This window comes from Eptatretus burgeri, chromosome 5, assembly GCF_056783735.1.
Source record: "Eptatretus burgeri isolate ZD-2024b chromosome 5, Ebu_testis_v1, whole genome shotgun sequence".
NCBI lineage: Eukaryota > Metazoa > Chordata > Myxini > Myxiniformes > Myxinidae > Eptatretus > Eptatretus burgeri.
The window spans coordinates 94397842-94414489 of record NC_140965.1 but is presented as its reverse complement, the minus strand read 5'-3'; the positions used below and the strand labels follow the sequence as shown (position 1 = coordinate 94414489).

The 16648-nt window shown below is 43.6% G+C and overlaps 1 long non-coding RNA gene across 1 annotated transcript in view; it reads right to left on the bottom strand.

Annotated features, from left to right (window-relative positions):
- LOC147026984 (uncharacterized) overlaps positions 1 to 16648 on the bottom strand; it is a 56046-nt gene that overhangs the window by 176 nt on the left and 39222 nt on the right. Inside the window, exon 3 of the long non-coding RNA XR_015058589.1 lies at positions 1 to 2331. This exon is cut by the window's left edge and continues 176 nt beyond it. This is a non-coding gene — a long non-coding RNA (uncharacterized LOC147026984). The remainder of the gene's footprint in view (positions 2332 to 16648) is intronic.

The following is a 16648-nucleotide window of genomic DNA, read 5'->3' as shown; positions in this document are numbered from 1 at the left end:
GTAAGCAGAATTAAGGATTTGGATTTGACTATTTAGGAAGTTAAGTTTGTCTCAGGGGAATTCCAATATCATTGTCGGATTAGTCAGTAAAAGCCCACCTAGCTCGTTAACGACTTAATGGTTGGGATAATCTGTCTGCCCCACTTGTTCTGGATCTCCACGTGATGCTGGTCCACTCCTCGTGATTGACTCTTATTCCCTCTTGCTGTTACAGGAGGTTGATCTGAATGATTATTGCAGATTTATACTCAGTGGAGTGATCCATGAAACATCTGTTCTGAGTTTGGGAGCTCATCGATTCGAACCCTGCCCGGATCATACCAAAGACTTTAAAAATGGTACGTGCTGCTTCCTTGCTTGACGTTCATCATTTAAAGAATAGAGCATGGACAAACCCCATAGGTTAGCAACCATAGCAGAGACTTGATGGGCCTAATGGCTCCCTCCCTTGTAAGGAAACTCATATACAGTATTATGGGTCTGACCATTCTCCCACACTTTCCACTTTTAAAAGTCCATTTTGCCACAATTTATTTCCCAGTGGCAAATCCAGGAGGGTTTCCTGGTTGTCCGGAACCCCCCCCCCCCCCAACAAAAAATATTTACCATTACAGTGGCAAACCCAGGGGTTCCCTGGTCACCCAGAATTCCTTCTCGTATGTCATATCGGCACTACCATCACGCAGGTAGGTCTCATTAGTCATGATATTTAAGATTGAAACTTGAAGTTTATTGAATTCAAGCTATTTTATTTTTAGTTATGCATTTAAATATTAAATTAATTAACGTTTCTATCTTTTTGCACAATACATGCATATCGAAGAATATGTGAATGTGCATTTATTTGAAAGCTGCAATAAAGTTTTCATAACGTTCATATGACTTAGATTTTCTGTTATTTAAATTTGTTTTCCTGGATTTCCTCTCCAATTCCTGGATTTGTGCCTGTTTCCCTCTTTCCTACACATTCCAGAACATCTAGTTTCGTAAAGAAATCGAGGAAAGTCTCCCTTGGAAAGTCTGACAATCAAAAAGTTGGCCAATCTCATGAAATAATAAAACAAAACAGTCGGTGACAAATAATCATTTGTAAGTACCGGTGAGGTCATTCATGTACTTGCTGGATTGTATTCGAGATCAGCATTCCAGGTGTCAATCGAACACCATCTTCAATGGCTATCTGTAATCGTTCACAAGAACACGCAATCACGGGCTATCGGCGTCACTGTCGCTGTCATTGTCAGCTTGATGGAGAGTCATCGTCGAGGTATATTTCACGTTAAGGTTACCTCGTGGAATGTTATTTTTAGTGAATGGAAGCGCTGTAGAAATTGATTAACTACGACTCCTTTACAGCCCCAATTACTCCCACATTCTTGTGGAGTCCGCCTGGCTGGCTAGTGGCTAAGTCTGACATTCGATTGTCGACTGGAGCTGATATGGGCAGAAATTTTTAGTGGAATCTTTAGCGTCTACCACCTGAGTGCTAACAGGTGGGACAACTGGTTTAACGTCTACCCGAGGGCCGGCACGCTCTCTGATGCCCCCATCTTGCTTGCGAAGCAGCAATCAGACAATTTATAGTCGGATCAGGAATCGAACCTAGACTAGACGGTTCGAAGGTAGGTGTGCCACCTGTGCACCTTCCTGATGGAGTATAAATTGACTAAAGAGATTTAAATCTGAAATTGAATAAATTTGTGCAGATTCCCATCGGTTTGCTTTCAAACTATTGGAGAGTCTCATTCAGAAGAACAGCCTTTGAGATTTGCTGAAATATTAACTCATTTAATCTTTCTTTTTTGCGAGTATCTTGCCTTTTTTTAAAATCTAAGTTCTTCTCATGGAATGTTTTTTCTTTAAAGAGTGCTGTATTTCAATGCATTTGGTAAACAAACAGATCTCATGAGGATTACCCACCGAGGCCACCCTGTCTTGGCTTGTGAGTCATGTGGGTGAAGAAGTGTGGGCACAGGCCACGTAGAGTGTCCTCTAGGAGTCGAGGAGGAAAGTGCATTATAATTGGTACAAAAATAGCAAACAGTAAAGGTGTGGGCCGATTTAAAATAGGACAAACAAAAGTCAACACCAAAATGCACCACTTTCTTTCCTGATACATGTTGCGTACGAGTGAGTACACCTGACTTTTGTTGGAGGTACGTGACGCGTGTGGTTGTTCCGCACTTCGAATGCCCTGCATGCTTTGTCCCGTGCTCTGCGCTTCACTGCTGCACTGTGCAAGTGCTGCAACCTTGCAGTAGAAACGTGCTTGCACCATTTAGTCTCTTGTTGTGCACTTGCACTCCCGTCACGTGCTGTGGAACTGTAGGCCTGGTTTAAAAAAAACAAAACAAAGAAAACAAAGAAATGTGGAGATTGTAAAATGGTGAAATCACCTTGAGATTTCATCTGAGAACAAACACTCAAGAGGCCCATGGAACACAGTTTGGCCTTCAACTGTGATTAAGCGTGACACATTTGCCTATGCTTAATATAGGCCTCCCCAGAGGGAGATAAGCAGGTGGGAGAGACATGGAAAGAAAAGGAAGGAACAGACAAAGTCGAGAAAGATGTGCTTGCTCTGTTGTATCCTGTGCCGAGCACTTGTACAACTTGTCTAAGAACGCACTGTGCACTCAGTTTCAGGTGAAGGGCCGGTGTACCCAGCAGCAAATTGGTAGTTAGTTATATATTTATTATGCTCTTTTGTTTCAAGGAACATCCTTTTGCATTTCAAGTCCATTCCAAGTGCTTCCATTCATTAAGAGACGACTTTCATACTCTATGCTCTCCGGTTTCTCAGAAGAGGACAATGCATGTACCGAACATGCATGAGCTTGCAATGAACGTCGTGCGTCGATCCAACTTGAAGACCCGAGTGGTTATCGAGGCACAAAAGGAGTCTCGAAAGCCAGGGCTTTATTCTCCGGCGAGTAGTACGGCACGGTCTAAACTCTAAACCCTCAAACGCCGCACTCTTCTCACAGCTCACAGACCTCTCTGCATTCCTATAATCGTAATCTGCACCTTGTTATGCCATGTCCTTTAAAAATGCAAACCGCAGTGAGTCATGGCAGAGGTCGGGTGTGTGGAAACCAGAGCATAATTGGAGGAGAAAACAGTAGCTTCTCATAACCTTCGGGTTCATTTTGGATTTCTGTGTTCGAGCCGTTGTTGCTCATGGGATTTTGTAGCCTCAGCATCACGTCCGTTGAATTTCCATCGGTGCTCGTATCATTAGTGCAAGTTGTGGCCACGGATTTGGACTGTGGTCAACGGTGCAAGCCGCACTGAAGTGTCCCGACCCATCGCAACTGACCATATGAGTACAAGTGCCATTGCAAACAGTGAGCAACCGCTCCAATAGGTGGGGATGGATGCAAGTAAGGTGGCATCCAGAGACCAGGCTGGCCGAAGGCCGACAAGAGTCAAGCAACTGTGTGTTGCAGAAAAGAGGAAGGCTAGAGTTGCATTATTATTATTATTATTATTATTATTATTATTATTAAAATTAATTTTTCCTCTGGCAGTTTCCTTATCTTTTAAATCATTGGAAACAACTTTCGCTAAATCACAATGGTCTTTCATCGATCTATAATGGATCAGATGCGTATGTGGCGACGTATATCTGTACTACAAGAAAGATGTTTGTCTGTCTGCCTGTGTCTGTGTGTAGACATTTTTCTCAGATGACCAAAAGGATCATCGTCAAACTTTCTGAGGTTCGTCAGTGAGTGCCATCAGTTTTTCCATCAGTTTGAAATTTTTTGGGAAAAAAAAAAGTTGGATTTTTTTATTTTTATTGTTTTTAGAGCAGTACCGGTCAACGCCGGGTACCCCTGCTGGTGTTTTACATACTGTGCATAGACACTCGTATATACCCTCAGGTGGGTCGAGTTTGCACATAACTTGCTGAAAATAATTATATTCTGTGTTTTGCAAGAAGACTTTAGATGTTTGCTTGGTGTGACCCTAAAACGTTTTAGATGGTCTGAAGGTCAAAAGGGTAGGTTGCAATAGTAGTTAGGGTCTAAGGAGTTGAAAGGGTCAAATGTCTCAAGCATGTAAAAAGGATCTTAAATGGTCGAAGTGGTCTAAATCTCGAAATGGTCAAGGGTCTAAGCTGGTTAACATGTCTGAAAGGTGTAAGGGGGTCGAAATGGTGTTATGGTCCAAGGGTGTCAAGAGACTCAAGGGGTGCAAAGGTCTAAAGGGTTTGTGGGGTCTACATGTTCTAGGAGTCTAAGGGGTATAAAAGGTCTCAAGCACGAATGGGGTATAAAGGTGTCTAAAGTGTTGAAAGGGTTGTAAAGGTAAAATGAATCTTAGGGGTCTGTAGGGGTCTTAAAGGGGAACCCATATGCTTAAAGGTGAACATAAGAAGGGAGCACATGGACATATTGTCCTTAGTGCTTGTAGTAATACAAACCCAGACAGTTTCATGCTACACCAATGGCCGAAAGACCCAAGCGTGGATCGGGCCTATAAAATATTTGCTTTGTGCTCGGAAAATTTTACTGAGAACTGTTATGAAACAACAGAGATCTTGTGGTTATCCACCACGATTGAGAGAGGAGGTCATACCCATGATTAAGCGGAAGAAACAGCCGCTGTTTGAAACTGTAACACCATCTCTACCCAGATACCAGCACATGTACACGGACAATTTGATTGGTGAATCAAACACCTGTTGCCATTGCCCGGCAGTTAACACAAGAGTAGAGCACCTGAAAATAATTATCTATTATCAACACAACTTTCTACAAATCAAATGAACCACCATCTATTTATAGTGGAGAGAAAGTATATATGTATATGTATCATCTACTCTCCCGAGAGGATTTGACGAAGAAGGATAAAACTTTCAGGGTCCCCATCTCAACCATCTCCCCACAATCATCACCCCCAACAATACTCACCACCACCGCACACCCCCTATCCACCATAGCACCACTCCCTCCTCCACCCGGGTGGGACATGGGGACATGCGGGATGTATTTGAAGACAAAAAAAAGGCAAAAAGACAAAAAAGATATGAGGAAGCAAAAATAAACAAAGACAAATGTGTCCAAGAGCCACGTCATAAAGGTTTTGTCTTCACCAGAAGAAGAAAAACAACAACAACAACAACAACAACAACAACAACAACAACAACAACAACAACAACAACAACAACAACAACAACAACAACAACAACAACGCGGAGCTCTCTTTGAGCCAGCGTTCGCAACGCGACACGGCTGAAAATTTTGAATTTTATACAAGGTTCTAGGCTCATTGAGAAGCTGAACTACAAAAGGTAATAGGTTCATAAATGACCCAAGGCCATGGGGGAATGGACATACACAAGGAGGGATAACACAAAAACGAGCAACAATGGCCCAGAGAGGAACAGAATGGGAAAGTGGTTGCCCAGAGAAGACTCAGCATATGCAAATGAGATCATGTATGTATGTGCATGAGTGAGCACACTCATATAATGAATATGAGTGTACTCATAAGAATGAGGATGAGACAACGGACAAAGGGAGCAGATTCCACAATGAGGAGAATAATGGGATGAAGGAATGCAGGTGGGCAACCAGACAGGACTTTGAGAGATTGAGCATATGAGGGTTTCTAGAGGAATATGTGTGACGTGTGCTGTTTTGGGAGTGCAGATGTAAGAGACGCATGGGGAAGAAAGGCCTCATGCCAGCTTGTAGAAAATAGAGCACCCAGTGACTTGTCACAAGTGGGAGAGTGACTGTCCCTGGTAATCTATCTTTAGATTCCAGTGGAAAGCATTGGTATTGACAGACTCAAAAGGAATAAGGTGAGAAACAGGAGCACCAGCCCAGAGTGGGAAGCCATACTCCATATGGCTGAAATTTTTTTTTAACAGTTTCTATGGCTCATGGAAGAACTATCACACACAAATGACACACTCAGTACGCAGAAAGAGAAAGCAGACAACACATGATTTGATCACACAAACATTGCCGTTGATGTTGGGAGAGGTTCCTTCTGCACCGAGTGCAGGTGGAACCATTTAGTAGCAGCACATTTCTCTCTGCAGTCAGCGGGTCATTTTTAGAGAGAAATCTTCCTCCCCAAGCGATAGTGATGCTATACCGGGGGGTTTGTCCATACTCTATCCTCTGATTGCTGAGCATAAAGCAAAGAAGCAGCATGTACCATTTTTAGTGTTTTCAATGACCCAACCGAGATCAGAATCGAACCACCAATTTACTGAACACACAACAGATGCTCCAACTACAATGCTACCAATTCTGGCCTCCAAATTCGAAAGACTTGAACAACATGATGAGCTCTGTGCGGCTCAAGAATGCCTTAGCTCTAATGGAGAATACCGAAATGGCGACTGGCCTTTGATGCCAGTATGATACAAGTGATCCATGAACGGTTATGATGACAGTTAGGCCAAGGAATTCCAGGTACTGCACCTGTTCCAGTGGCTGTCCGGAGAAGTTGATTACATAGTATGATTGCCAATCCTTGTGGAGAGACAGTGTGAACACGTGACTTACCAAGGTTAAACACAATGCTCCGTGTAGTTGACCGGCAGCTTATGTCCTCCAGGTTTTAAGAAAGGGATTCCGCAGCAACCAGCCTTTCACAAGTATGATGTACTGTTCTGCACAGGGTGGAGTCAATGGCAAAATCATAGCATTGGTTTTCAAGAGAATCAGACAGATCATTGGCATATATCCAAGAATAATGCAAGACCAAAGGCAATGGCATGTGGAACCACAACCTGAAGGGGAAGATCCACTGTTGTGTCAGCAGGAGAAACATAACCAAGCTGGATTGGCCAAGTCTGAGGCCAAAGTGGATGTTAAAGATTGTTGAGTTAGAGAAAAGATAGTGTCTGACGTCATCTGTAATGATGGACTCCATAACTTTACACACGATGAAGAGAAGGCTAAAAGGTCTGTCGTTGAACAGATCTGTTTTGGAACCTTTGTTATGGATAGGAGTGATGTTTGCAACTTTCCAAGAAGGAGAAAGTTGCCCATCCAAGCTGGACCTCTGAAAGTGAAGAAAGACAGGGTATGAATGGACTGAAGCACAGTTCTTGAGGATTAGAGAGTACTTGTGCCATCAAGACAAGTTGCAGAAGAGTTGTCGAATTGGATAAGAAACTTCTCCACTATGGCGGGGGAGACGTTCACATGCTGTGGGGAACATTCTGTAAAGATGGAAATGGTGGGCACACGAAGGGATGGATTTGGAACCTTGGCCTTTTAAATGAACACAGAGTTCAAGAACTCTGCTTCTTCTCTGTTTAAGTGATCCGTCTTTGTTAAACATCAGTTGGTGTTCATTCCAGAGGAATGTTTTTGACGTACTCCATAATATCCAAAATCTTCGAGCTTTCATTGTATTCCAAAACAATTTTGGATGTCTTGCTGATGAAGCAATCCATTCCAAAGCTCAATATTGGACTTATTTCTCTGAAAACTTTTTTTTATATATACAAAACAAAATACTCGGAGAAAGTTAAATGTTAAAAAGTTAAAGCATGTACTTCAGCCCAAAGCCAAAGCACACAGTCATACAAAGCTCGTTTAATGCAAAACACATGTACCTTGGCAGAAAGGCCTAAAACTTTGCCATAAAACTCATGTGTGCTTCTTTCTTTCCTGGGAGTTTGCTTCTGTGTCCATTTTGTTCACCACCGTTCATCCTCCTCTACTCCTCATTACTCCCCACATCCCTTATTTGTCCAAGTCTCCCTCTATTTTGTCCCTCAAGCTGTTGACATGTCCACCACCCCCTCCTCCTCTTTCTCCTGTTCCTTTTGTTTCGCTACTTCCTGATCCGTTCTGCGTTCTAGCTCTGCCATGAGCCTCGACATTGTGCACAAAAAAGCCAAAATGCTCTTTCTATCTTTCTTCTTTCAGCAGCAAGACAAGATCAGCTTAAAATTCAAGCCCGTCCAGGCAAGTTGTGTATGCTGCGTGACGCTACATGGCATGAAGGCGTCCAGGAAACAATGTACTTCAATCCTATAAACAAACATGTGAATGAATGAATGCATCAGACTGAACACGAGGGAATAGTCTTTCTTTCGCAGTGTCAGCAGGGGAAGTTGTTGTCAGAGCATACCAGTCTTCAGGTGATGGCGTAAAGCCAGCTTTTCTTGTCTGCCTTTACGCTGACACGCTAAACATCTCATGATGTCATTCAAAAGGATTAGAGAAAAAGTGACACTATAGGCCTCGAAGCCATTTTTTTTCAGCCAAGTGCTCTAGTCATACCTGGCTTCCCACTCCCCCAAGCAATTTTGTCCACTCCGCCCTCTTCTTTCTGATCATCCCAACCCCCCCTCTCTCTTCCTCCTCACTGGGTTCTCCTGATCTTTCACCTCCTTTCATCTCATGCCCTCTGCCCCAAGAGGTATATTAAGGCCGGAGAATGTGTCCTGCTTAGTCCCAGTTGAAAGCCACTCGTTGGTTAACACATCAGACCACTGAGCCTTTGTTCTCAGACAAAAAAAATCTCCAGTTGGTTGTGCCTCTGTGGATTTTTTTCACCGAAATGTATCTTCTTCTCTCCGTACCTGCATGATAAATCGAGGGCTCCTTTTCAGCCATTATTGTTGGTCTTTCAACAACCGTTGTTCACTCAAACCATTATGCTCGGTGTCGATTCATAATGGTGTCAGTTGACACAAGATGAATCACCTGTTTAATTTCGAAAGTGGTACACATATGGTCATTGCTCTGACCCAGACGCAACCACTCAACACCACTGGGTGGAATTTGTGTCAGCTATGTTGCCTTTCAATGTGACACTTCAATCACTTTGGACACGCTGAGCTGTGTGAAGCCACTGATTATGATTACTTTCGCTTTTAGAGCAAAAATCTGTCGCAGGAGATGTTTTGTGGCCTGTGCCGGTCGAGCAGTGATGTTAAACTCGAGGAGAGGTGAATCATTTCCTTGCGTCCACCTGTCGATCATCTCTTGTCACTCAGAACACTTGTGGGATTGACATGTTTGTCTGTGGATGACACTGTGGATGGCACTGTTCTTGTGTCCCACACACCATGAGCCGCAACATCTCACAAGGTAAAAACTACCTCTTTGAGACTTGAGTTCAATCATCTTGCCCGGCTTGAACTAGCTCAGGTGTTGATAGCCACTCGCCTTGCGTACACCATTCACCCGTTCGTGTCACTTTATGAACACCATATTCAAAGTCGTGTCTGAGTGTGTGTTAAAATTTGTTTGGATGTAAAAACGACTGTGTTATGGGCCAATGTGATGCGTCCACACCTCACTTACTTAACGCAGGTGACACCTGCATATCTTACATGAGCTACCTATACATAGAGGGGGTGCATCGCGGAGTATGTTGTCCTTAACAGTAAACTAAGTCCCATTGTAAGTTACGTGAATGCACTTTTCACAATATTTTTCAAATGAGATGAGTCCGGTATTGTAGGATAATTCCAAGAAGCGATACCATCATTCCATCATTTCCTCCACAAACACATAAAGGACTATCCACATATTACGTATGCAACATGGCAGCTATTTATTTATTTTAAATAACCCTTTCCCCCTTCTCCAGACATTTATGTTGCCTCCCTTTGCTCTATTCCAAACTCCCTTTCCCTTTTCTCCCACTTCTCTCCATATCACCAACCTTGTATTTTGTAATAGGGTTGTAGTTTTTGGGGTGCTATAGTGCCTTTTTCAGAAATGCTCAAAGGTGGTTGCATCAACCATACTCTGAAGATGTCAATCAGAGCAGGTGGAATCAATCCCTGAAAGTCATTAATGAGCCATCTGGGTTTTTTCACTGACATTGATTACAATATTGATATGGTAATTATGTTCTGCCTGGTGTCGACTTAATGGTTAGGGTGGTGGCCTTGGGATCCCAGAGTGCCGAGTTAAAATCCCACTTGGATGTTGAATTAATACCAGGTGGGGTTGACTCAGCCTGTCATCGACATTCTCATGTCGGCAAAAATGAGTACGAGCTTGCTGGGATGATTGAGCCATTTGAGTATCCTGCGTCGGAGTTGCGACCCATCCAGGATTGCTCCCAATATCCCAAGAGACTGCTTTGGCACCACCGACACTCTGCACAAAGTCCCAATGGCTTTGGTCCCAATTGATTTGGATTGGATTTGGAATTATTCTCTAATTTCAAGGCTGACTGCTCGCATCGAGTCTTTTAATTCCTCACTCTTCCAGTCCATTCCACCTTCCATGGGATGTTCTGTCTCCCTCTTCCCTCCAGGGCTTCAAGCATACATTGCACCGCCATATGTAGTATTGCCATCCCCAATTCTGTCCCACGATCTTTATTACCCCCATTAACCTTTCAAAAATCCAATATATGACTTGCTAGTTTCAGTGTTTCCTCCAACAACACCTCCCGCTCCTCTCCTCTTTTCGTTCATTCCCTTAATGTTTGTCCCAATGCCAGGTATATCTTGCTCTTCCTTGAGCTGATTAGGCCTGACGTTTTGATTCAAAGTGGCAGGAATTTGTAATATGTTCAGGGTGTAGATGACAACTCACATTATCTTCATAAAGGACACCATTGGATCATTGATGTCTACAAATACCTCAAGTGCTGGAAAGCAGATCATCCGACTGAACTTCCTTCCAAGGAAGTCTTCTTCTTCTTCTTCTTCTTCTTCTTCTTCTTCTTCTTCTTGCCTATGGCAGGTTGGTTGCTGGGTTGCTATCATTTTGTTGGGGCGTGACTATGCCGCTGATGTTGTGCCCCTCTACCAGCACACTGGTACTCATTTCGCCAACCTCGGAAGGATGACAGGCTGAGTCAACCCCACCTGGTATTAATTCAGCAGCAAACGAGGCTCTAACTCAGGACCCTAAGATCCCAAGCCAGCCACCCTAAACACTAAGCCAACACCAGGCTTGTCCAAGGAAGCGTGCGCACATTGGTGTACTGCCCTGTATGCAAAACATCAGGGTGAAAGTGTTTACATCCGCTTCCAGATTTGAACCCAAGCTTGACAGCTCAAAGGTGAGTGACCATACAGTACCTTTAAGCTATCCTGCCTACCCCAAGATTAAAATAAATAAATAATAACATTCCAATGAATACACCACTTTGTTAACAGAAGCATCAAAGCCTTTAATCTGAATGGTTCAAAGTGCAGTGGTTGAAGCTACACTTATCCCATTAGGCAATATAAAATGGCTGGTGGGGTGGAACTTACGTGACAAAAGAAGGCACGACCTTTGACCAGTCCTTAAAGTTTTCAGTTCGTATACAGACGTTGATTTGTGTAGAATTTTAGGATTAATCAGGAAGACATTTATTACTCAGGACTGAGAAGTCATATAGTCCCTTTGTACACACTGTTAGTGTGTCCACACTTGGACTATTGTTATGTTATCTGGCATCTATGTCTGTTGCAAGACATGGAGAGAGTTGTGAAGGTATACCATAGAATGGCCAAATAAATCTCAGGTTTGTCTCAGTTGGCATAGCAGGGTTTAAGCTCGACAAAATTAATACAGTACCAGCAATTTGGCTAATTTGGTCTGAAAATGTGCAGGAAATTTCAAGTTTCCTTCAGCCAAACAAAAAGTTATTAGTTGTAAAATATCCATGCTCAAACATCAATGGTTTTTTAGAAATGTCTTCACTCAACATGGTTTCCTGAAAACAGAATGGGTGTGTGGATATTTCATGAACTTCCTGATGATGTTTTCTTTGGTGAACTTGGAATGAAAAATATTTGCCTAATCAAACTTTAATTAGTTGTGTACAATTTGGCGAATGACAGCTTAAACCCTGATATAGTGAGGACCACCTTGAGAGTACTCAAGTTGCCATCCCTGTTTTATCACAGGCCGCGAGCAGGTATTGCTCAAGTATACAAGATCTTGCACAATATCTACTCAGACTCGGTGCTGTAAGAGTTAGAGCATTTAAAATGGATAGAGCACGGGCAAACAACAATAGGTTGACAGCAATTGCGTGCGCTTGATAGGTCGAATGGCCAAATCCTGCATTAAAGTTCCTTGGAAGTGAACTCGTATCTTGAATGCTATAGACAGGATTGATCCCAATTATGTTTTAGTTTAATGAGAGTCATACTACAGACCAAACAAAGAAAATGTTTAAGCCACAGTCAAGACTGAGAGACAAATTGCCATCTCGAACAGACTACTACATTTTTGGAACCAGCTTCAGGAAAACCTTGTGACAGCATGCAGTGTAAATGCATTTAAGAGAGAATTTCAGGGCAGGGGTTGCATCGGTTTAAATTGGAATTAGATAGGTATCTGGAGATTTGGAGATCTCCATTTGGAGATAGAGGGGGTTTGGGGATATTGGCAGGACTTTTAGGTAGCTTGTATGTGCATGGGTGATGGAAACTGGGGTTGGTACAGCACAGGCATGATGGGCACAATAGCTTCCTCCTGGACCAAAGCACAGCACAGTGTAATCGATTGAAAGGCATATCAACCGCTACACGAAGAAATGTCTGGGTGTCCCACCCTGTCTCAAGGTTTCCCTGCACCGCAAAGAGGTTGAACTAACACTTCCCTTCAAATCCCTGGTTGAGGAATACACAGTTGGGTAAAACAAGACTCCTCATGATGCTGAAGTCAGATGAGCCTGCAGTGAAATCCAATTTATCCAAGCTAAAGACAGGGAAGAAACAAAGTTGATGAAGCTGTCAATGAAGCAGAAGCAGCTCTCCAGTTAAACGACGTTATAGGTATGTCACAGCATGGGCGCAGGGGATTTGGGCATGATGAAATAAAATGGTGGCCGACAGCAACTTACAAAAAAGAAGAGACATGATGATCACAGAAAGAAGCTCTGCAAGTCCAACAGGAATCAATGGAGTATGTGGAAGGATGCCCTTCAAAGACCACAAATGTGAAATGACATGTGGCATGTGGGACCCCTCCACATTAGCTTTACATCACATGATCCATCTACGACCAACTCTCATCTGGAACAAATCCAAAGAAGTGGGGTAAAACCACGGTGTCTAAATGCAGACTGCGTGGAGGGATTGAGAGCGTGGAACATATGCTAGCTGCATGCAGAGTATCCTTAGCAATCGGCAGATATCCCTGGAGGCACAACCAAATCCTGGCGGCACGGGCAGTTTTTGTGGACAATGCCAGATGCAGAGCTAATAGAAGAAAGTCAGTAATAAAACAGTTCACATATTTCCTCAAAGAAGGCACAAAGGTCACCCAGGAGCAGAACAAGCATGTATCCTACATTACCAAGCGTACCAGACTGTGCAAACGGCTGACAATTAGCAGCAGATCTTGGTGCCATGAGGAAGTATCTTAAGAGTATAGCAAGCACGGCTTGAGACCAGATGTGATCGTCTCATCAGATGCATCCAAACCCGTCATGGCAATTGAGTTGACAGCACCTGACGAGTCGCGAGTGAGTGAAAGCCATGAGCGCAAGACAGCAAATTACAAAGTACTCATGAAAGAAATCCAAGCCCTAGGGTTCAAAGCATGATTGTTTGCAGTGGAAATCGGAGCAAGAAGGATGGTGGTGCATCAGTGTATGGTCTCTCTAAACAGCTGAGATTGTCCAGCCAGTGCCATTCAAAAGCAATTCAAGTACTTGCACAATCAGCTGAAAAAGCATCCTGCTGGATATGGGTGAAGGAAAGTCAGAAAGGCAAATGAAAAACTGAACCAAAGTTAGATAGTTCATAGAACACATCACCCCGTGCAGTGTTCAAGTTATTTCTTCAATTTACAAAAAAAAAAGACATTTAAAATGGAAGGGTTTTGGAAGTGGCAAGAAGGCGATTGGTGTTCTCGTGTTCAAGTATATAATTCAATCTAAACAAAATAAAGATTGTAAAAGTGGTATAAATAAATAAATTACAGAATTTACCACCATTGACGCAGTGTCGATTACACCCCCTGTCTCGCATGTCACATTAGTTAACTGTGCCTGTTGTTTGCATCCTTTGTAAGGTCGTTAAAAACAGTCGTTTTTCTGTTTGGAATGATTTTCTATCTTGTTTGACTGCCAGGCAGGCAGACAGAGTAAAAAAAAAAAAACATTATATTGGGTCGCCGAAATAGGTGACCCTTATTGTCAGTAATTCTGTCTGTTTGTTTGGATGTTTGTTCGTTTGTCATCAGCCTTCGCGCCAAATGCTACTCCTCCTTGGGTTATGGTCGGATGGTCATGAAAATTCACACTAATCGTCTGGAATACATTGTGCACAAACGATCGAGCCGGATTTTCGATTTAGATCTTTGTTCACCCACAGCACCCCCTCGAACTTTGGGGGTTTCCGATATCAAACCGTATTTTCAGTACTTTTCATTCAAATGGATACCGAGTAGTTATCAGTAGATGGAACTCAATGAGATTTGATATGCATCATCTTAAGGTGATTCCCTATCCGCTATATGACATCCATTTTGCTCTATGTCTTATAGTTTCCATGCTCGGCGACCCATCGCCGCCTACCGGCTTGTCACTTCTCTTTGCGCATGTGCGATCGGGACAAATTCAAAGACAAAGTACTGCTAAACTACAGGTTCGTTTTCTGATTCATGCTCCGATTCTCGTTCAAAATAAAACAGTCAATTGAAATCAAGTTGTTTCTCGATCATCGACTGACGTTTACAGACAGACGGCGGACGGACATGAACCAATTGCTTAACCCCGCTTTTCGCTTCGCGTGCGTATCAGGATTGAAAATCCCCCAGAAAAGTGACAGGATGTCTGGCCCAGTTGTAATATGTTCGAAAAAAAAATGACCTAAAAGTGTGTTGATAAACCAAAGAGAAGAGGGATAGTCATTTTTATTCCACCACATCAAATATCCCACCATGACTGCCAACAGGGGGACACGAAGCTGATCCCGAGTGTGGCCCAAACTCCTTGGAATGAAAGGAATTGTTAAGGGCCAAAACAATTGTCCGAGAGGGGTACTCCTTCTCTGAAGATTCCCTGCTATCTTTGCACCAAGTGAGTTTCTTATCCTTGTACAGTGCAGTATTACATTTATTAATATTGTTATGGTTTTCCGCCACGTTCGGTGTGCAGACGACTGTTCTAGCCAAATTGCGGTCGCGCGCCCACCGAAGTCCGCAATCCAGTCGTGACTTTCCGGACCAACCCCGAAATCCAATCACGGATGCCTTAACACATCATAAACTAGCCAATTATTCTGTCCACGCGCTACAGGGTTGATCGCCGAATTATCATCGATGTACCTAATTATTCGCGCGGACAGAAATACCGGGAGTCTATACCTCGACGGGACCTGTACGAAACCGAGCCGCTTAAGCGGCTCGTTCTGTGTGCGAAGCCGAGTGGTTATATATCGCCAAGTCCCGTCGGACCAGATTTACTTTTAGCGGCTTTAAAAGTCAGTTAATATCCCGAGCACACCATGGCAGTCAATGGCAGAAAGTGATGCAACGAGCAGGTTGACATTCAAACAATGGGGCATTTATTTGCAGTCGGCATGCAGTCAATGATTGGGGGGATGGGGACAAGACATGAGCAAAAGCCTACAGCCGAGTTCCATTCGGAATGTACAAGCACGTACTTACTCACAATTCTACTTAGAGACAAGGCGCAACAGACTTTCATACAAAAACCCAAGAAAGAAAAGACACGGGCTCGTAAGCCTTTAATATTCCTCAGAGCCGGGATGACCAAAAGGCTCCGAGAGGCCGGGCCGGTTACCTCGCCGACCCTCGGTGTCTCCGTCTCGCTGGCTCGTTGCCAACGCGGCAGCGGCTTCGACTGGCGGCTTGGTGGGTCAAGGGCCTCACGACGCGCCCGACTCTCCACTGCCGTCTGGCTGCTCTCCAAGGCTTCTTCCATGAGCTACTGCTCCAGCGATCCTGACCCACCAACGACTCGGCCTCTCCCACCAACTCCACGATGACACTCAACTGCCTCCAACTCAACTGCTTTCTCGCGTCCCAACGCGGCTTTTTATCGGCTCCAGGGCGTTCGGCCCTCCCTTCCGGCGTGCGGGGGAAAATCCTTGGGAGGGAGAGTGGTATGTGCTTACGTCTTTTTGAGGGCCCCACCCCAACTGTCAAATCTGTTTTCCTCTTCGGGTGGCTTTCTGGGAGTGTTGTTGTTCTTGTTTGTAGAGGAGGGTCGTTCTTCTTCAAGGCAAAAGGCCGTTTTGATCTGGTTATGTTTGTGGAGATGCTGTGGTTGTAGACTTTGTGGCGTGGTTGTGGAGTTTGTTGTTGAAGAAATGTTGTTTAAAATAAAAGATAGCAAAGAATAACGGCTAACTCAAAGATTCACAGCCCGGCACACGAACAAGACCCGTTATACATCGGTGGGGAAATCTAACCTGGAACACACACTTATCGAAATAACTGATCTCTGGGGAACCTCGAACCTGAATGGTGGTTTGCGAATTTCCACCACCGTAACAATATTTTATGGTTACACACTTTCTTTGTGGGGTGATTTATAGAAGAATAGCAGGGATAATCTGACATTGCCAGATCTATTGTTTGTGGGGGCCGAAAACACTTCCCTACACCAACGAAAGAACGTGGTCCCAACACACTTCCCTACACCCACGATAGAGTGATTAAAAGGAGAAAAAAAATCCCCAAAAATCCAACTTTTGTTTTAAAATTTTCAATTTTTTGGGCGT